Below are 21,848 nucleotides of genomic sequence, written 5' to 3'. Positions count from 1 at the left end.
AGTTTTAATTTTTAGTTTTAATTTAGTTTTTAAAGCGGGTTTGCTAGTTTAGTTTAGTTTTTATTTTTGGAAAATCCGGGGGGGCGGGGGGGGGGGGGCGCGCAGTCAGGGAAAAAGTTTTTTAATTTTCAATTTTTAAAAGTTTGAAATTAATATAAAAATATTTATGATGTGGCACATTAGGTATGTGAAACATTAGTTGATGAAGCACAAACAATTTAAAATGGACAGATTAATAAAACAATAAGGCTCTCGCTCAAAACGGCTGCGCTTGTCCGCCTGTCTTGTTCAACAAACGGGGCGCCCTCTTGTAGTATTAAAGTCAATATACCGCATATTCCGCACTCCAAGGCGCACTTAAAAGGCTTTAATTTCCTCAAAAAACGACAGTGCCTTATAATCCGGAGCGCCCTATATATATGGATCAATTGGTTAATCGGTTGATCCATACTGGTTGTACACGGCGCTCAAGGCGCTCTGCCAAACATGACAAAGCTCGTCTACGACGGCGAGATGCTGAGCGGCGCTCAAGCGTGTGAGATATGGAGCTGCTTTCAGGGCACGTCGGAGAAACAAAGCTGTCGTTCTTGCCGAACATTTATTGAGATTAAAGAGCGAGAGACGGCGCCCTTTTCTCTACAGATAGCTGAATCATCTTAACAGGGAAATAAATTAATCTAAAAGCAGCCGAAGATTTAAGGCGTGGATGGGGAGGGGGGCGACGGGAGCGGACGCACCTCGCGGCATTCATCGGACCCTGAAAGCACCGTCTCCACCTTACTGTCAAACAGAACAACAGCGAGCGCGTAGAAAACCCCTTTGAGCGCGAGCAGAGATTCTCCTCGCGAGCAACGAAGTTCACGTTTCGCAAGCGAGCAAATACCTCGCGGAGACGGACTTTTGCTCGAGTTTGGGAACCGCTGTTCTATAGCATTGTCAAAAACTAAAACTAAAGACATTTTCTCTATAATTCTATTTCATTTTAGTTAGTTTTGTAAAGACACAATACAGTTTCAGTTAGTTATCGTTTTTTTATAAAGGCTCGTTTTTATTTTTATTTCAGTTAACGAAAAAAAAACCACCTCGTTTTTGTTTTTTCGTTAGTTTTCGTTAACGATAATAACCTTGGTGCAGGCTGTATATGAGACACTCAGTTCAGTGTGTGTGTGTGTGTGTGTGTGCGCTTATCTGGTCGCACATGACTGTAAGGAACTGCTGGGTGTGTCAAAGCAGTCAGGCGTGATTAGATGATGTGAAGCTTGGGTCAAGGTCACCGTCTTCTATCAGGCCTGGTTTAAATTGCAGTGAAACCCTCAGCCTGTCTCTGCCTCCAAGAAGTAGAGACAGAATGGCAGAGGGACGAGGGCACGCCATTCACGCAATGATTAGTCAGCAAAATCAAATGTAATTTACCCCTGTTCTTACACTGCCCTGAGTGAATTTTAAAGACTTACGTGGGGTGGTGCATTCACAACATTAAAGAAGCGTCCATGTTATAAAATATAAAACACATGAAACTTTGCATACATTTCAAGATATAGAGAGAGAGAGAGAGAGAGAGAGAGAGAGAGAGAGAGAGAGAGAGAGAGAGAGAGAGATGCAAAGCAGAAGCTTTCAACCAGGGATTTGCAGAACGGCAAGAAACTGACAATAGGCAGAAGCTTATATACTTAAAAAGACAGGATTTCAATTTTAATCAACTATAAATGAAGAAAGAAAAGCATAAAATACAATCAACGATAGTAGGCATAAATATCTAAGCTGAGGCTTATTAAAAAAAGAAAAGTGTACCAAATAATGGAGAGAGGAAGGGAAGAAGACTAAAGAAAGTAAATGAAAATGTGCTTTACATCCGATTATACAAATACACAGGAGAGAATACTTACATTAGAATGTATTTAGAATACTGATTACCCCGTTTAGAGGTATGGGTTTAATTCCTGTTACTTGGTTGAACACCTGTGGGTGTGATGGACAAATACATAAATGCTGACTGAGAAACATCACAAAAAAGATTCTGGAAAGAGTGACTTCCCTAAACCGAGTCCAGCAGACTTAAGATCCCAAAGTTTTTTCTACAATGACTCTTCAAGCTACTGCCAAAATAAAACAACTCTGGAGGGCAACAATGATTTATATGCCTTAATCCATTTAATATTCTACATGCCCCAAACACTTTCCCCTTTCGATTTCAAAATCATTGGGCCAGCCTTTTAACCCTGAATCATTTATTTCTATAGACTCAATTAGCCTTTTGTTCTGAGATAATAACCTCATCCAACAGCCATCTGCTCAATGGTTTAGTAATTCACAGAGAGCTGCAACACTATCAAAAACCTCTGCTACGGAATGACAAAACAACAAAAAGAAGTAGTGGGACAAATGTTAGGTGGTGGAAATTCAAAAAATACTGTATTATTTATAAAGGAACCACACCTCCTGTTGAGTAGTTTAACCTTTGTATGGTCTTCATTGTTTTGTTACTCAGCTGGTGTTGTGGGTCTGTTGGACCCGCTGTATTTTGGGAAAATCAAAGAATGTTATGTTGAACATGTCCAGGGCAATTCTCATTCCTTGATTTTTCTCAGGGCGTTTCTCAGTATAGACTGAAGGTACACAGGACCTACACATTCACTTTTATTTGACCTGGGTCTGAAAATGTGCTCTGATTTGTGTTCTTTGCAGAAATGAGCAAAGGCCATGAGTCCGAGTTTGAAAACAAATAAAAACAATTAAAGCACTCTGTAGGGACTGATTTTAGAAGATCCCGTTCCTTACTCGCTAACAGAGAGATTCCAGGTCGTTCGTCTCTAGGTGAAGTTCCTGTTTATTACTTTTCACACTTTATAATAACTATATATGGCTGCTTCCTGATCCCCCTCTGTGTGTCTCGACTAGCGGTAAAACCATGCGATCCCATGTGTAAACTCCCCGTCACACTAATTCACACTGCCACCCGTGGTCAACCTATGATTGGCTCCCAATACGATTTTGTTAACAACAAAAATCACAAATGGCTCCTGTACACAAACACACACACACACACACACACACTGAAATTTCATTCGAGTTCACTGCTGAAGCTAACTCTTAAGATAATAACTAATGCTTTTTCAAAACACATTTTGACAGATTAAACATGGTAACTTTGAGTAGAGCTAGACAAATGTGACCCAAGGATGCCTGGAAATGATCTGTCGAGGGAACCAGAGACCTAAATGTCATTGACAGTCATGGGTCATTGATGGTGTCACGACAAGACACAAGGGGCTGCCTCCTCTTCATCTCAACAATCTTACTGCAAGTATCACTTGGGCGTTGTAGAGGTTATCTTTCAGTATTTTATTTTTTATAGAGCTGATTTGAAGATGAAAAGAAGTTGTGGACAGAACCGAACATGTATTGCCATAGTTGATTTAGTGTTGTGAAAGTTGTGAAACGATTCGGGAAGCAGCAACAAACAGGCCTTCAGCAGATATTGTTTTGTGTGTGTTTTAGCACGTAGGCCTAAATGGTAATTAACTTGAAGTTTTCCAGTTTTTCCAATAAAAATGATGATCTAATGTCTGTCTAATAAGACGCTAACTGCGATGAATTAGCTGTGCGCATTCATTGGTCCACCTCAGGCCAACCTCAATCGTCATAAATAGTTTTTTTGGGGACATTTCCATTTTTACAGGTTTGCTAAAATGACCATCAACGCTGTTATTACTTACCTTGACGTCCTTCAGCATGCACGTGACCACGGGTGTGTCTCAATTGCGTGGGCTGCAGCCTTGAGGACGGAGCCGCCGACCGCATACGTCACGTTCGGCGCCTCCAAACTTGGTCGTTAGTTATAACGTTAACTCCATCATGCTGCCTGCATTATTTAATATCTTACGGTTACAGTTAAATTAGCTTGTATCCAATGCAAGAATAAACTTAAAAGTCCTTGCATACAAGTGAATACATGTGTTTGCTGTTGTGTTTTAATGAGTGTATTGATTTCCTCTGCCTTAATATTGCAATATTACATTTATCTTAAAGTACACAGCTTAATTTGATTGAATTTGAATTTAAAATAACAGGATTATTGGTCCCCCTGCGAAGCATGGCGAAGATCTAAAAAGGATGAGGTGTGCCCTCATGTACCAGAGGTAAATACTGGGGAGGTTTTGCACAGGTTCTCTGCCATTAGTTATAAGATCTTTGTTATTTCCTGTTTGGTGGCTAGGGAGAGAGTTCAGTATTGTTTCTCTTTATTGTGTTAGTAAATACAACTCTTTATTTTCTATTTAATGGGGTAGTTCTTTTTATTGTTTTGCCTTTGAGTCCCTGACGTCTTACCTTCATTTTTGTTTGTTTACTCTCTGGCAACTCGATGTTCAAATGTCACGGTTGCTGACCTATGTTAGATATTGTCCTCTTGTTTCACCTTTTGAACACACATAATCTAGTGCTCGCTTATGTTACAGCCTGTTCCCTCAGGTATTGCAAAAGCCTGTCATGGCTGACAACCCATTTGGGAGCCTAGTTTTGCCCTTCACAATATAAAACATGGTCCACCTTATAAAACAAAAGCTCCTTCAAAATAAACTATATGTGTATACTGTCACCTGATTGTTCCTACTGCTCTATATGGCTTTCTCTCATTAAAGTAACTTTAAATGGACATGTATTAATTAATAAAAATGGTTTATTTTCTAAGATAACTTCACACAAATCAGGTTAACCTTTGCGGTAACTTAGTCAACTGAACCCGAACACTCCTCATTCCAGTTTAAAGTGTGACTTGGGTCTGCCTAAAGCGTCCCTCCTCCATAAAAGTCTCGATGGTTCTCTTCTATAGCCTACAGCGCGTCGTAAAAATTGGTCGGTGTCTGTTCATGTGCAACAGAAAAAAAATTAAACCTACGGGAAGCGCTGGATATATTCCATCTGCCATCGCCCTTTAAGTGTATTTCCATGGATGAGATGGAGAGCAGTCAAACTGCTGCAACAATAACAATTATGCCCTGAAATCTAGATCCCTACAGTTGACCGTCAGCTGTGGAAACCCATCCGTCAATCGATTGAATCGAAGCGGTGAGGAGCGGATGTCCAATGGAGAGGTTTAAAGGATAGGATTCAAACCCAGCGAGTATAAAAAGGATACGGTGCTTTTAAATCAATCTAATACACTTACAACATTAATATGACACCAGAGTGGTCATACTGAATTCTAGATGAACACGGTAGTGATTCCCTTTCAACTGAACTTCATTTGCAAGACGTACTTCCTCTGCAATTATTTGACGCTTGTTTTAGCCTCTGCCCTTCATTACAAGCCGCTTACCAATCTAGGCTAAAGTTTAAAACAATGTTGTACGGATAACATTGTAAAAATGGTGTCAGCCTGAAAAAAAGCATCTTAAGTAGTACAGGTCTTTATACGCCTGGTCTAATTTCAGACCTAACTGAGGAACTGATAAAATCAATCACAGATACTGTGAACCAGCAGCAATGACATTAACGTCTTGCTGACACTGCACTAATGAAAACAAAGAAAACAGGCCAAATAAGTTGCAGTTTGAATACTATTATTATATAAGTTCTGTGTGTTTGGAATTTTTCTAGAAAAATACTAAACTGATTCAAGCATCTTATGAATTGTAACGCGGTTCTTTTAAAGGAACGTAAGTGAAGGCAGTCATTGAACTTCCATCAAAGGTTTATGTAAAGACTGTGTTTAAGGTTTGACCCTCTAAAGTGCAGGCTTACTCCAAAATCATTTTCAGTGGATTAGCTGCACTTTTCCTTTTTAATACAATTATTTTTCATTCAAAAGCATCCATGTCACCTTTCAACAGCTCTCCTATAACTTACGGGGAAAAACATCTCCTCTTGTGGATGAAGTTAAGTTCTAAAATTCTGAAAAAAATGTTGTAATTGTCTTCAAAGTAAAAGCAAAGTTTAAAAAAGGGTTGGAAGGTAAGGTAGGTAAGTTGGAAATCTTTTTCTGGATGACTAAAACTTGACATGCACTCATTGGCTGCAGCTCACCTCTGTGTTTGTGTGTCTGTGGAGCTGAGCGCTGTCCTCTGTGAAACACCGGCAGGGAGTAGACAAGAGAATCAAACGTTTTTTTAAATGTCATCAAACATTCCGCAGTTCCATCCAGACGTTTTTTTGCATCGCGTTAAATTAAAGTATCCTCTCTTACTAAGGTCATAATTATACCTTGTCAACTGAGAAAAGGAGCAATTACTCATTTTGAGAGGCAAACACATTTTTCTGTTCATAATTATCTGTTTCCAGCCACTTTTATTTATCTGTGAGGAACTGCAGTAAGATGTTTCAGAAGAAACGAATTAAGGTCATTGCTGGTGGTCCACTGCGATTGTGAGTACACTGTATAAAGTCTGCCAATATGCTGCACAGCTTTCAGAGAAAGCCATTGAATTCCTGGACACCTGTTGGGGATTGAGACAGGGCAGCTTCTGCAAGGAACTTTGTTCGACTTGATGATGCTCAGGTTTTCTAGCTGACAGATACCTATGATTTGTTTTGCAAACAAATTCATAACAGATATATTTCTCTAGAAATACATGCAATTAAATTGTCAATTATTTCATATCCCACAAGTAACCTGTTAATTGCTGCCTGGAACTATTTTAACCTTTGACAAAACAGGACTGATAGAACGAAGGACCACCATCCACTAGTACAGCAATTCACTCATGCCTTCTTATTGATAACTGTGGGGCTGGATCTTCTAAAGTCCACATGTCTAGACTGAATATGTTACAAAGGGCTGACATGGCCTGTTCCAAAATCAATTGGTTATATGTCATCAGTAAATATATTGTCTAGAAGAAACTAATGGGAAAGCAGGTTGTTAATAATGGATGGCAGGCATGCTTTATTTATTTTTGGCAAATCCTTGTATGTTCTGTTAATCTTAAAGAGCATTAATGTAGTCCACGTGTCACCATGAATTAATTTACAAAAACTGTGGAAGGCAGTATTGGGGACTCAGCAATCTCCCAGGAGATGCAAGTAGACCTACATAGACACCATCAGCAGTTGAACTTCCTGTGCCACCTCAGAAAGTCAAACCTTCCTCAGGAGCAGCCGATCCCATTGTAGTCTGCCATCATTCAGTCTGTTCTTCCATCACCGTGTGCTTTTTATATCGGCCACTATCCAGGAGAGGAACAGACTACCACAGTAATTGGCTCCATCTTGCCCTTCATCCTGGAGCTGTACACCTATTGTTGTTTAAACATGTTTGAAGGAACTGTATGTACAGTATGTGGCGAGTACAGAAAAACCCGGAGTCAAATTCCATGTATGTGTGACCGGATGAGGGTTTTTCCCCTCCCCCTTACCTGCACACAGGGGTGTGGACCAGCATACTTGGGACTAATTCCGATTGATTGGGAGAGGCGGGACATTACTTAAGCCTATGGTGTGTGAACTCGCTCTGTTGTCTTCTCCTGCTGGGTGTCTGTGGAGACGTGTGCGGGAGGCGTGCTTTATGTTTTGGCTGCTGCCCTAGGTCATCATTCTGCTGCGATGTGGTAAGGGCACTTTCTCCATCTTTTGTGCCTTTTATTGTCCTGTGTCGCCATGTATGCGGCACTAATGTGCATTCTTTCATATAGCGACCCTGTCTTGGTCATGGATGTCCCCGTTTGGGTGGATGTTTGCCTGGACTGCTGGCGTTCGGTGTCTCGGTACGATGCATGCCTCCCTCTTTCGACACATTTGGGCGTTATTAAAATCTGACAGTCTTAATTGTTATAGTGTGGGCCGCTGTCTGTGAGTGTGTGTGCGAGGTGGGTGCCACCGCCGGGGTCCGTCGGCGGCCTGTCCTGTAATTCGGTAAGTCGCTGTGTTTGCCTGTTTGCTGTACATTCATTGCAGTTGTGTTCTAACTGTGTTTCACAACACAGCTGGACCGGGCTGCAGCCTTGGACATGCTATTGTGGGGCTATCCTGGTGCCACGACTAATTAAAGGCCCAATATTCCCCGGCGCGTTCTCCCTCCCCACTGAAGCTGCCACTTTAAGGTGTGAAAACGTCTTCCTGAAAGATGCAAAGTAGCGCAAATATTGCACGGTTCTGCTTTAAGGTGTGAAAACGTCTTCCTGAAAGATGCAAAGTAGCGCAAATATTGCACGGTTCTGATTTAAGGTGTGGAAATGTCTTCCTGAAAAGCGCTTAGTAGCGCAAAGGACGCACAAACATGCTTTGATTAAGTTTCCATACCGAGACTGTGATCGAAGCAAGATAAACCCCAGTGACGCACATTGCTTCTGCAAAAAAAAGTATATAAGCCAAGATGCTTTAACAGAAAAAAAAGAGAGAAAAACGCGCCTACTTCTTGTTTCTTGCTCACACACGAAGACGGAGAGTCTAGCTCTTTTAACCTTTAGGGTTTGAACGATATAACTGCTTTTCTTGTTTTTCTATTCAATTTTTGTAAACCTTTTCGCTTTTTTATATAAATAAAAATTCTCCTTTTTGGGGAACAAAAGACCATTTGCCTCCTCCCAGGGGCTGAATGACAAGAACACCGCTTCGAAACCTGCAGACACCGGTGAGTGCCCTTTTCTTGATACATAGAGGTACCAGTCATCCCCCAAGGGCATTAGGGACCTAATCGGTATGTAAGGACGAGCTCACTCGACGGAGGGGTTACAGGTCAAACATATACGTAGGTCCCGGGTAAGAACTTAATCAAAAGGTTCCTTAAACTCAATAAAGTGTTAGAATGAGTGTCACGAATGTATCGTCTTAACAACCTACTTCACCATCATCCGCGTTAGATATTGGGGGGAAGACACTGCATGAAAAGTGAGATTTTCGTCCCCGTAAACGCCCGGAAATCTCCCTAATTTCCGACAATTTGCAACCCGCGCACGTCGCGTTTGTCTGTGCCACAAATTGTCGGAAACGAACCATGACGTAGGTGGAGAGCTGGCGGAGGTGCGAATGGCCCGAATTAGCATATGAATGCAGCGAAGCCGCGGGTGGCCGAGCCGAGCGGGCTTGAATATCCTTACTCCTTATTGGATGAAACCACAACTTACAAACAAATGAAATCACTCCTGATTGGCAGCAAAACCACACGTGGGCAGACCAGGCTTGAGTTTCCTTGTTCATGATTGGATGAAACCACAACTTTCAATCACTCCTGATTGGTTGGCAGATCTGTCGCTATTGGTCACCCGCCTCATTTTATTTATATATTCATATTATGCTGTATATTCATTTCATGGTTATCCTATGTAGGCTACTACACTATTATTAGGATACCAACCAGGACATCAATGAATTTAGAGAGAAAATGAACATTTGCCACATGTTTATGCAAAGAAAGAGCTTTATTAACAACACACAAAGAACTACATACAAAGTGAGGATCTGCCCACACTTGGGTAACGGCGGTTTAAAAACTACAGCTCAGTAAACTGTCCGTTTGCCTCCTCGGGGTTGTAGACCGTCACTGGCGCCGTGTTTTCCGAGGCAGGTCTGTTGTGCAGGCGGCTCGTGTGCGTGTGGCGACCGTACAATCCACCCGAGACCCCGCCAACAACGCCGTCCCCTCCGTCCGACGTGAGCTCCACGGTGGCGGATTACCAGGGTTCCACCTCGTCATCAGCCAGCACACTTTGTCTCGATTCCAGCAGCTGTAAGAACAACAATGAATCAGTACTGTGCGATGCGTACGGACTCAACACATCTATCAGTGCACCTGAAACAAGTCAGCAAATAAACTCTGACCGTCTTTCTTCTCGCTCGACTCCGCGCTGAATCCTTCGCAGCTTCCGCTCGCAATGAGTGTTCCGGCTGAACCTGAAGCTCCTGCGTCCCGTCTCAAAATACGTCTCACAGGGAGCTGGAAAACAATTAAGTGAGTGTGGTATGAATACAAAAAGAAAATCAAAATCAAGTCACAGTAACATTTAACAAGGAAGGAGAAACAGTAAACAGTGTCACTTACACACAATGACGTCGTCTAAATCTGGACTTTTCCCGGAGCAAATACGAGGTCACCGCCTCATTATGAGGCGAGATTAGTCTGTGAAAACAACATGTAGTTATGATCGGTATCTATACGTATATATTTCCTTATAGCGCAGAATGAAAGCATATTCTCTAAATCTGACCCTTGCTCCGGTTCGTAGCGCCTGTAGTTTGTCTCGGAGTTGTGAAGACGGCGCACCGCTTCCTGTAAACGACACGGCAAAGAAAACACACTTTAATAAAGCTGTTTCTGCTCACTTGTAAGGCTACTAGGCTACTCTTAGCTTAGCTTGAGGCTACGCTACTTTTAGCTTAGCCTGCAGTCATCGAACGTATTCTTACCGCTATCGTGAGATTGTGCGCCTGTCTCCTCTTCTTTGAGTCGGTTCCTCTCCTCCATGGACAGAAACCCGCAGAGTCCCGAAAGCTCCAGTGGAGCGAACCGCTCGTTGATATCGGCAGTTTGTTGTTGGAGTTGACGAGACGATCCACTGAGAGCTTTCAGCAGCTTCTTCTCGTCTGTCGGCGGACTGGCCGAAAGTTGGTGACCGCGGAGAGGAGTTAAGGGCCAGTTGAACGCGAGACGTCGTCCCGCCATTATTCACGAAGCAGCAAAAACCAAACAAAGGAACTGGAGATACAGTTCTTCTGAATATAGTAACACACACGTGTCTGTTTGTATGCTCGTCTTGCAAGTACTGCTGTCTGAGTCATGCCTATGACCTCACACGTGATTGGACGAGGAGTCTAAGGGTCCTCCAATCACATACGAGGTTATTGTTATACGGAAGGACCAGTATTTTAGGAAGACAAATGGTTGGGACTTTGAAACAGCTGATATGCTTTATGTAAAGCAGTGTTTTGGTGTCAGCGGAACGACTTTCCCTAGAAATCTGTACAGTGGTGCCTCTTTCTCCATTCCACCAGACAATCTAGAGTCTGACAGACATGCAATGTTGACAATGTATCATCAGATGTACCCTTGTGTCACGGATGTTGACTGTTTTGCCATGACATGTAAACGGGTAACATATATGAATGTAACTTACTCAATCGATAGATGCAGAGCAGAAAGGTCAGCATATGTTCATGCTAAGTGGTGTGGAAACACTAACAGTTTTGAGGAACCCGTCCTTGACCCTCTAGCAGAACTACGACCAGCCATTATAAAGCAGTTTATAGTTGTTAATGTTGTGTCAAAGGGTACGGCATTTAAACATGTTCTTGCACAAGTTTCCTGGCTTCATCTCCACCCGGACAGACATTTTTATGGAAAGCAAAGTTTGGGGCTTGCAGGGAACAGACACGTCATACCCAGCATCATTTCTGCCAGTTGAGCGCATTGCTAGAAGATATGTGGTTAATACATCCTCTGTGCATTTAAGTAAGACCAAAGAAAAGGTCACTGTAGTCCTGCCACTATGCACTGTAGTTGAGCTCTAGGAGACTGTGATCTCTGCAGACCCCTCATGCTGATTCAAATGTTGTTTGCATGGAATGCTCATTTTACCTTGATTAAAACTAATTTTTTAAAGAAGTTATTTTGTGTATCTTTTTTACATAACATTTGCCATTGCTAATGGCGTACACAGTAATCTAGCATATTTGAATTAAATAAACAAATTCAAGCTAAAATGTAAGAGTCTATAATTAGGCTACTGAGTCTGATTTATTTGTACCAGAGATTTTCTTACCTTTTAAAAAAAAGTCACCCGGGCTAAAACTCCCTCTGCGACCCTGATTTGCATTTGTATAGCTCACAGCATTTTCATTTACATGTCAAAGCCTCCCCTAGAATTAGGAGGAGGGGGGTCATGGGGGGACAACTGCCAAGGGAGGCCCACGTCAATTTCTGACAATTTACGGCAGTTTTCGGCGTTGCCCGCAAATTGCCGCAAACCTGAAATTCCACGACAATTTACAGTGCCGCATACTGCCGAAAATCCCACTTTTCATGCAGTGAGATAAGCAATACTGTGTGTACCGAACAAATACGAGTCAGCTAAAAAGCCTTAAGAAATATGATCGATATTAGAACTTACTCGTTAATAACGATGAGATACACAGTGACTAAAAAAAAGTAGTTCCGATGCTGGCGAAAACATAAAACGCACAACTTAAGAAATAGGCATAATACGACTCGCCCTTGTAGCTGTAAGCCCTACTCTTAAGGAAGTTGTCTTCCTCACTCAAACTACTATAGTTCGTCGCGACAGGAGCGTGAATAGTCACATCACCCATTACTCCATAATGTTGGCGAGGCCCTGACTATTTAAGGAAAATGAATTCAAGAGAGTGGTTAAGGCAAGCATTGTATTACTTGTGGGTTTACCTATTGTCACTGAGATAAATCTGTAGGTTGGTAATGGGAACGTGCACTCTAGCTTGAACATTTCATCTGGTGTGTATAATCAGTCAACTGCTGTATACTGATGACTGCATGTTGGAATGAGTCAGCATTGGTGGTTGTACATTGTTTAAAATAACAATTCAGTTGTACGCCTAGTTTTGTAGGATCTCCTGGATCAGTTGCTCATTCACACAAAAATATGTTGCAATATAATCTTATAAACAAAGTAAAAATGAATACGAGGTGGAGATTGTTTTTAGTCACTGTCTGTTCGTTGAAACTTTTAGCTGAGCACATTCCAAAATTTTATTTCTACCCTCCGTAGTGAGCTATAGTGGCATAGTGTTTTGAATGTGCCCTCACAGACTACTTAGTATTAATGGCATGCTCTTTTTATTTACATATTGTACGTATGACCATGTCCCGTAAATACATAGTTATGATTCCATTTGTTCGGATTTTGCTGTTCAGTCACTATTACTTTATAACGTGCCGCTGAAATAGGCTTTGTTTGCCTATTTCATCCAAAACTCATCCACGAGTCATAGTTGAACGCCGTTGCACATACAACTGGAAGCAATCAGAAGGCATGTAATATTAGTATTACTCATTCATAATACTCTTAAGACTACCTAGATTTAAGTCTGATCTCCTTCCCGAGAAAACCAATATTAATATCATATGATTATCTTATTTATTTTAATACATCAGGTCACATCAAAAGGTCACACAGGTAAATAATGAATGTCTTTCACTCTTTAACTTGTGTGCTTCTCACAGAATGCCCTGATTTGTATAAAGACTAGGAAAGTGAATTTCCTCAGTCCTCCACAGTTTGCAAAAATATCTTGTCTCATTAATATTCATTCATTAATTTAAAAAAATAACCACTATGCATCATAGCTGTCATGATCACTCTAACATTATCTTTATAATGCACCTTACTTCTTCAACAAGGCCCAAAAACCAATTGCAAAACCAAAACTTTTTTGTTCCCTCTTTGCCCTTTTTCTTCAGTCAAATAAACTCCTTAAGCTTACTACTGTTGTCCAATACTGTCGAAGATTCTGTACCACTTCATCTCTCTTTATAATTCCCAAGTCCCTTTCAAGCATAATGCATCAAAGTGTGGAGTTGGCTGGTATTGGTGCAGTCCATCCCAGAAACCAGGAAAAGCAGTTTTATAACATTTTGGTAAAAGATATGTCAACATATTGTTCAGGCCCATCTTTGTGGATGTTATTATGTTATTATTTGTGGATGATGTCACTGTGACAAAATCTCTCTGCAGGATAAAAGGTTAAAAGGTTATTGCCTTTACTTGGAGGTGTTTTCCTTACTAAGGCAACAAGTGAAACGCCCGTTACTAAGTTTTCTTGTACTCGGTGTAATAAGTGTAATAGCTTGTCAAATTTGAATAAAATTCCAGAAAAACTATAACATGAAACCCAGCTGACAAAAATGAAGTTTTGTCCCATCATCCCCTTTATATTGTGTTAAGGTAAATTAAATTGAAAAAGCTCCTGAACTATGACGTAAAACAACATACTGTATATATTATATACACATACACGTGTTTGTGTGTGTATAAAAACGAGGAATATACATATTGCTTTTCTTTAGATATGTGTGTGTATATATATATATATGTATATATATGTATATATATATATAATTTATTTTTTTTTTTTTCTTTACAGATGCATGGCTATAATACACAATCTGGTTTCGTTTAAAGCCTCATACAAGCCATCTGTTTTAACTCGCATGTTGACAGAAGAGACGTTCTGTCAAAGATTCTCACTTCTTTTATGGCATCTGCTGCAAGATTGCTGACACTCCCTGTGTCACCCCTCTCCTGTGAGTCTGTCGGTATAATGCTATTCCTGTATTAAGGTTCTCTTTTTGGCTGCAATGTTGTGTGGCTGCTTCAGGAAGTACTGAGTCCCAAAAAGATCCATTGAGGTAGCCTCAAACCACCAAGTATGTGCTTCCGTTTGGTGGTGGTGTCCACACCGACAGCTTTACTGCTGCTGCTTGCAGCCTTTCTTTGTTCGTGCAGTGTGCGTTTCATAATGGCCACAATGTTAAACCTCAAAATGCAATTTGATTATTTATTTAAAAAGGTAAGCACACTTTTTTACCAAATACGAAATGTCAGAGCCTCCCTGTGTATTGTTAGTGAACATTAATGTTTCCTGAATATAACAAGGAGTTGACTCTACTCAGAAAGCCTGCACTATCACCTGATATTAATAAAGTGTGCTTTTGGGATTCTGAAAGGTGCTGAATTGATACTGAGTTGTTATAATAACAATTGTGTTAAAGTTGAAAGTCACTCACATCCATTTCTTTCACATTTTGATCTTTAGTTTGAGTCTTTGAAGATTTTCCTACCAAAAATGTCTGTGCATTATCCCACTGGTCACAATTCAAAAATAGAACACATTCAGAAAATATACGTGTTAGTGAGACAATTCAAAAACTATTGATTGTAGATTTTAGATGATTACTAATGACAATTCATTTCGATATAGCCATGTGTGTGAACTCAAGTTGTTAAGGCACAATAATTCACCTGTCATGCAGGAATGTGGACAGCCACAGGTTAACCACCTGACTACAAATTGAACATCAACATTTCATCAAGGTACTTACCTTGGACTTGTTTGCAGGACCGCTATAATAAAAACAGCTGAACACTATCAAATATTTAAAATTATCCGATATGTATCGAAACCACACAGCTCCACTCATCAACTGGAATTTCAAAAACTGGAGATGTACTTTTGTATTATTGCTAGGCGTTTCATATCAATACATGTTTTTGTCATCACCTGAAGTATCTTGTTTTATATTACCATTACAATCACACAGAAACAGGCTGAAAGTAAAGCTTAGCCCATCCATCTGATTACACATCTAACTGACTGATCTGACATTAAAAGGCTTAACTCATTGTAATCCAGATATTTCATCTCTGCTTTCTAAAACAAGCAAATCCTCATGGATATACATTTTTGTTCTTTTCAAAAAGGCATCGGATAAAGGGAATTTCTGCCGCTTTCTACTTTTTCCAGCAGAATAAGGGAACTTATTGTGCTGCATTTCCAGATGTCCTCGACTGGCTTCAGCACAGATCAAGTCAACGCGTCCTTCCTAAAGCTAAATAACGATAACGACCATCCTTGTACAACTGTCTCCAAAGACTCAGTCATCATGGTGTTTGTCACACTCTCCCTTGGTTTCAGGGAGAACACAGGGATAAAAAAATAAATGAATGAAAAATGTTCTATTCTGAGCCAAAGGCTGTCCTGAACTTCAATTACCAGGAGTACTGCATTTTGTTTGTCTCCCAGAGTGCGATGGATGGATCTCCAGACTCTGATGAAATTGAATACATCACTTAATTAGTTTTTGTTGGACAATGCCGTGGACTGTAACATCAACTATCAGTGCAAGATTGTGAGCATCCATGACATCTGTATTTATGGTCTAGTACTGGGGTGTCAAACTCGCTATACTGCCCACTTTGATCTCAAGTGGGCCACACCATTAAACACCATAGTTGGGGGGGGTACTATAAGTCACTTTAACATGTATTGTATTTGCATTACCTGAATATCTAGACTGAGTCATGGCAGAATGCAGCACCATTAGCGTTTTGAGCTGCATACATTCTTCTACACAAACGTGTCAGTAAAACACCTATGAATGTCTGCTTGGTTTTTAACTTGACATTGCACTGCAGCAAGGAGGGAAACTAAAGGGAAGCACTTACTGTTAGAAAGATAAATTACTTAAGAAAGACATTTCGGAATATCATTAACCTATTATGGTGTATTAATGTGTACTTTTGTAGTGAATTGATTGATAAATTGCAGTATCTTACTGGTTCTTATATTCCTGTGCAAAATGTTAATTTAACTTAGCAATCAGCTTTAATTTAAGGTCATGCCAGAGACAAAGGGTGGGACCTCGGGATGCCAATCAGATTTCAGAGGTTGTCTTTCCCTCCCTGGACTCTGGCTGTGTCTCATTTCGGCGGCTGCATCCTTCAGGGGACACAGCCCTCGGGGTCAGCGTGGGCTGGGTCCTTCGGCGACCACATAGGATGCACCAGGCTTACTTATAGCGGTGAGACGGTGTATTAAAAAAACAACAACAATCGGTCACCTACATCACGTGACTTTTTTTGACGATATCTACTAAAATAAAATGTCAAAGACATAACATATCCTTCAGTTTGAATTCCAGTTCCATTCAACTGCTGCCAGTTCACCTGTCTCCATCCTAAATAATAAATTAATTATGGCTTTAATGGCTTAGAGTCAACGGAAAAATAAAACAATTGTGATTGCTTCAAGGATAAATTTAATTTTCCCTTAAGTGTGTACTTGTCAATACAATACAACCTATTTAGAAGTTTGGTATTTTAGATGTTTTTTATATTTTTTCCTGCAACGCACGTACGTCCGTGTAAACAGATTGTCACAAGTCTGTGCAAGAAGTCTGAAGTGCTGTGGGAACAATGTCGACCTTAAGTAGATGTAAACCAGTCATTCAGTGATTGAAATCGCTGCAGTGAAATGTAATACTTGCATGATCTTGCAATAACATCTGTCTAGCCTAAAGAGCCAGGAAGGGTTTTAATCAAGCCTACCCCCCCCCCCCTCACCCCTCTGAAACCAAACCTGTGACTCAGCCGAGCTGCATGTCTGCTTTTGGCTTGTGGGAGAAGCGTGCTGCTGGTCTAAGTTTGTGGTACTGTTGTTTGTGGTACTGAATGTGGGTCTGTGATTTTGCCTGACCACAGGATTATGAGGATAGCTTTTGGTGCTTGCTGGCCGGGTGGGTGGAGAGATTTATGATAAACAGCCGGGGAGAAAAATACATTTACAATCCATTACATTATTAGCCAGGCTTACTTACAGTGCAGAACAGAAAGAGGCCAGTTATCGGTGTTGGAAGTAACACTGTGTGGTGAGAGCCAACACAGCACAATTTTAAGTATTGTAATAATTTGTGTTCAAGCAAAAAAAGGCTCTAATTTAATCAACTCCATTTCAATAACTTTCATTTTAGATGAATAAGGGAGGTATTACTTTTTTAACCTGAAATAATACATTGCCAACCATTACATTTACTGAAATAGTAATGACATACTGTATATTAAAAATAACACAAAGGTCTTTGCCGTTCTAGAATTATAGTCCAGAAATAAATCCTAGCATTGTATTTATGCTACTGTGAGTAAGAGCTTGCTCAGATAGTATATGAAGATGGTATGACCACTATAAAAACCCAAACAAATTCCTAATGATATCGGTCAAACCCATCTAGTAAGGCGCTGCTCAGGTTGGCTGCAGAGTCTTGGAATCTAAGTGGCCTTTGAAAAGAGTTCATCAGCATAGTTAAGGTCAGTAAGATCCTTGTGCCACATGGTACATTTGGTCAGATTTACTTAGTTAATTTAGTTAGAATCAGACTGGGAAGGTCAAAGCACATGATTCATTGAATGTTCATACTTATCAAGCCATTCAGTTAATTGACAGGTGCCCACCTGGAAGCATCTGTATTTCTTTTGTTAGGGATTTAAGCCAGACGTGCAGCCCTAGTCAGGAAATTATAGTAGGTGTAATAATGTTTAGTGTTAGAATTATAGTTTGTGTGATGTTAGATATTAGGTATTACATTAACATATTAGATGAAGTGAATGCAATTTCAATCAAACAGGCATTGACGGATGCCAATTGCCGTCCTTTATGGATTTCTCCCAATTTTATCCCCAAAGAGGGTTTTTTGGGAGTTTTTTCTCCTGTCAGGTAATAAATGAACAACTTAATGTAAGGCAGCCGACTGGGGCAAATGTCTTGAGAATTGGACCACATGAACTGTCTTAGATCTTATGATGAAGTCATAGCTGTAGAGATTGAACAAAGTGTTTGTTATGTCTATGACCACCTTTGTTTTAGCATGTTGGGAGAGCAAGGACACGGTCAAAGAACTGACGTGTCTTACATGGATAAGATGTTCCCAGTACCCTGGCTGTAGATACTCAACAAGATGGTCAAAGGTTTCTGTTGACGCCACCGATATCTAAACTTAGGTATAAGAACTGCCTCGATGTGCTGGGGGAAAGAAGGAGGTTCTTGACAGTCTACTGACCACGTAGCTGTTGTGACCCTTTTTCCCTTGCCAGGAAATAAACGGAGAAAAGACATACTTGACTCAGAGCCTTTGTTTCTTACTTAACGATTGTCTGTGCAAGATCTTCCACCACAATTTGGTGTCAGAAGTGGAATCGTTTGAAGCTCCGTCGGGACTCCGAGGACGTCCGGGAAGTGGCCACTTCAGGATCCACCAAAACGTGATTCTGCCCTATACCTCATCATACTCAGAGAGAGGGGACCGGCGACCAAAAGAGACCTGATTGGCTTCAACACGATCCGATGAGGAAGATTTTCACACAAATCGGGTAAGAAGTTGATATTCTGATTTTCAAACGGGATTTTCTGAATTATAACGGGTGATAACAGATTACAAAGACGGGTATTTAGTACTTTGGGATTTTTAAAATTATTTTTTCTCTCCCTTCTTAGAAAATCCAAATTTCGGTTATTTGATTGGGCTTCTAATGATGATAACTTGTCTTTTTATCCGGTTATTTGAAAAATGTTTATAAAATTATAAGAGTAATTATACAGTATTTCCGGTTCATCAGCATCCAACTTTTTACTGGGGAAGACAGGGAGCAATGTGCGCATTTACGATTGTATTCAGACTAACTATCTGAAAATCGCATAATTGTGACCCTTGACCAAAGGGGGAAGACAGGGGCAATTTGCGTCGCATTATTGTGACCCTTGACCTAAAAGGGGAAGACAGGGGCAATTTGCGTATTACGATTGTATTTAGACTAACACTCTGAAAACGCATAATTGTGACCCTTGACCAAAGGGGAAGACAGGGGCAATTGACAATTGTGACCCTTGACCGAAGGGGAAGATAGGAGGGATTTTGAGAGTTCACTGAAATCGCAAAATCTCAGCCCTTGATCTAACAGGAAGACAGGAACATTATCGGGGTTTTCGGACAGTAATCTGAAAACAGATATTTGCGCCCTTGACCTATATTTATTAACCAATAGTTCTGGTTGGGTTTTAACTTGTATTTTTCCTACGTAAAAGAAAATCAAGACTTATAGTGACGACTATATTTTAAGGAATAAAAAGTATACTTCACCACGCCTGAAAGATGGGTGGTGTACACGGTAAAAGTAAAAAGGAAATGGGTTCTCCGGAGGGACCCATTGTGGATCTGATGAGAAGGAAATATGGAGATCAATCTGTAGAGTTTTGCCCGAGTGGTCAAAAGATTTTGGGTTCCCTGCGAATGGTTCTTTCAGTAGAATAAAACTGAACATGTTACGAACAGGCTTAGAGGAAAAAGAGAAGGGTATAAAAACTCAAAGGGTGATAAAAGGCAAAGACTTGGAGGACATTGAGAAACAAAGTAAATGGTTAAAATGGTGGGAGGATGAATGTGAATGTAGAGAAAGGAAACAAATGGCTAAAGAATTGACATGCGCAAAAACCACATTGGTTGAAAAACCAGATCCAAATGTTATTGAACAAAATGGCCGATGTGCTTCTTCTCCCTTGTATCCGAGTCTCACAGGGGCTGGGGGCCCTCTCCTCAACACATGCCCACCACCGTACCCTGCTTCACCTGCGAACCAACAGGAGACGCTCTGGGGACGTGAGAATCACACCTAAAGAATGCTTTCATGAATGGACTATTGCCCGACATAAAAATGAATGTGCAGCGTTCCGTTGCTGGAATGGAAGACTCGCGACTCGCGGATGTAAAGAAACATGCTGCGCATGCGCAATCCATGGACATAGAGAGAACTGACCACGAGGGGAAAAGGCGGTCACGTCAGATTGAACTCGCCCAACTGACTATGCTCCAAGCTGTCACTCAACTTGCCAGAAACGACCGCCCACGGGATCCCAACCAATGGGGCGGCTTCAGGGGGCGTGGTCGGGGCATGACAAGGGGACGCTCCTCCTGGAACCAGGAGGGATCACAGCTGTCTCCACCCAATGACAATGATACGTGTTTCCGCTGTGGCGAACAAGGACATTGGCACAGAGAATGTCCCCAAAATGCACCTCGTAGAGGATGGGGGCGTGGACTGGCCGGACGAGGAAGGGGTGCCAACGCACATTCCGATTGACGTGAGGCGGAGGGGGAGGAGGCTGCATGTGAGGGGGAGACGGAAACCATGCTGAGGCCTCACAGGATAAGGGAAGTAAAACACACACACCGCAGCCTGCAATGAAGAAACGCTTTCTGCACTAACTCCCTGCACGCACACTCACACTCACACACACACCGGAGCAACAACAAGCTCTCATGGACATCACAGAGCAATTGAGAACACAACAAAAGCTTTCACTTAAACACACATATGCAAAGTTTTCAAGAAAATCATTTGAAAATATGCCCACCACTATGGTGCAAATTCAAGGGAAACCTTTATCGTTTTTGATTGATTCGGGGGCTACACATTCTGTAATACAACAAAAGTATTTTCCAGGTCAGAAACTTAGTGGAAAACAGGTTTTCTCACAAGGAGCTTCAGGGATGACTATTGTAGAGAGATTTACGGCACCTATGACCAGTACACACACTGACTCAACTAATCCTGAACCAGACATCACAGTAAAACATTCCTTTTTGCTGTCCTCTTGCTGTCCCATTAATCTAATGGGCAGAGACCTCATGTGTTCTTTCGGCATTAGCCTCATCTCCACTCCTACAGGGTTGCAAGTGGTGAGATGCAGAGCCATTGAACAGATGGCAAAGACAGTTATGAGTGATCCAATGTTTTTGTACCAGTGGTGGCTTCCGGTTGACCCACAATCAGAACTGTCCCACCTGGCAGCATTACGCGTCCAGCCTGAGGCAGAGTGCATGGATGCTTCATATCTCCACTGCACAGCTCATGTGTCACATGGGCCAGATAAGCAATATGATGCATTATTTCTACAGGATCTGAATGATCAAATTGCATGTATGACATTGTTTTGGTCCACACTTAAATGTGCTGTTTTCGTTTCTCTCACCCCCTCTCAGCAGCACTTCTTTAATGTGGACTCTTCTTTCCCACACATCTCCTTGTCTAAAGCAGCAACAGACCAATGGAGAGATTTGGGACCTTTTGTCGCAGCGTGCGAGGCATTGGCAGATTGGGAGGCTACACCAGATCCACTTGTGATGCGCTCTCCGTCGACAGGCTTCTTTAAACAGCCATTCGCATTTTGCACACCTGCTCTCAGATCTTTTTATGTCATGGATGACAATAACATATTTTCTGACACACACACTGATACATTTTTGACTAATGCCTCCTCTATTTCTCCTGCCCTTAGTTCTGTTCTAGACACCTTGTGGGCAGGGCATAAATATGACGTGGGACTCATCAAAAAATGTC

At 41.2% G+C, this 21,848-nt stretch overlaps 2 long non-coding RNA genes across 2 annotated transcripts in view; both read right to left on the bottom strand.

The window, feature by feature from the left end:
• Window positions 1-21,201, bottom strand: part of LOC144391067 (uncharacterized) — a 101,737-nt gene extending 80,536 nt beyond the window's left edge. Inside the window, exon 1 of the long non-coding RNA XR_013454933.1 lies at window positions 21,066-21,201. This is a non-coding gene — a long non-coding RNA (uncharacterized LOC144391067). The remainder of the gene's footprint in view (window positions 1-21,065) is intronic.
• On the bottom strand, window positions 9,335-9,869 carry LOC144391069 (uncharacterized). The gene is made up of 2 exons (XR_013454936.1): window positions 9,754-9,869; window positions 9,335-9,659 (listed from the first exon to the last, which is right to left on the bottom strand). It is a non-coding gene; the product is annotated as an uncharacterized LOC144391069 (long non-coding RNA).
• Window positions 21,202-21,848: the final 647 nt, after the last annotated feature.

This window comes from Gasterosteus aculeatus, chromosome Y (assembly GCF_964276395.1).
Source record: "Gasterosteus aculeatus chromosome Y, fGasAcu3.hap1.1, whole genome shotgun sequence".
In the NCBI taxonomy this organism is placed as follows: Eukaryota; Metazoa; Chordata; class Actinopteri; order Perciformes; family Gasterosteidae; genus Gasterosteus; species Gasterosteus aculeatus.
The sequence above is the reverse complement of the archived record's forward strand: the minus strand, read 5'-3'. Positions and strand labels throughout refer to the sequence as shown.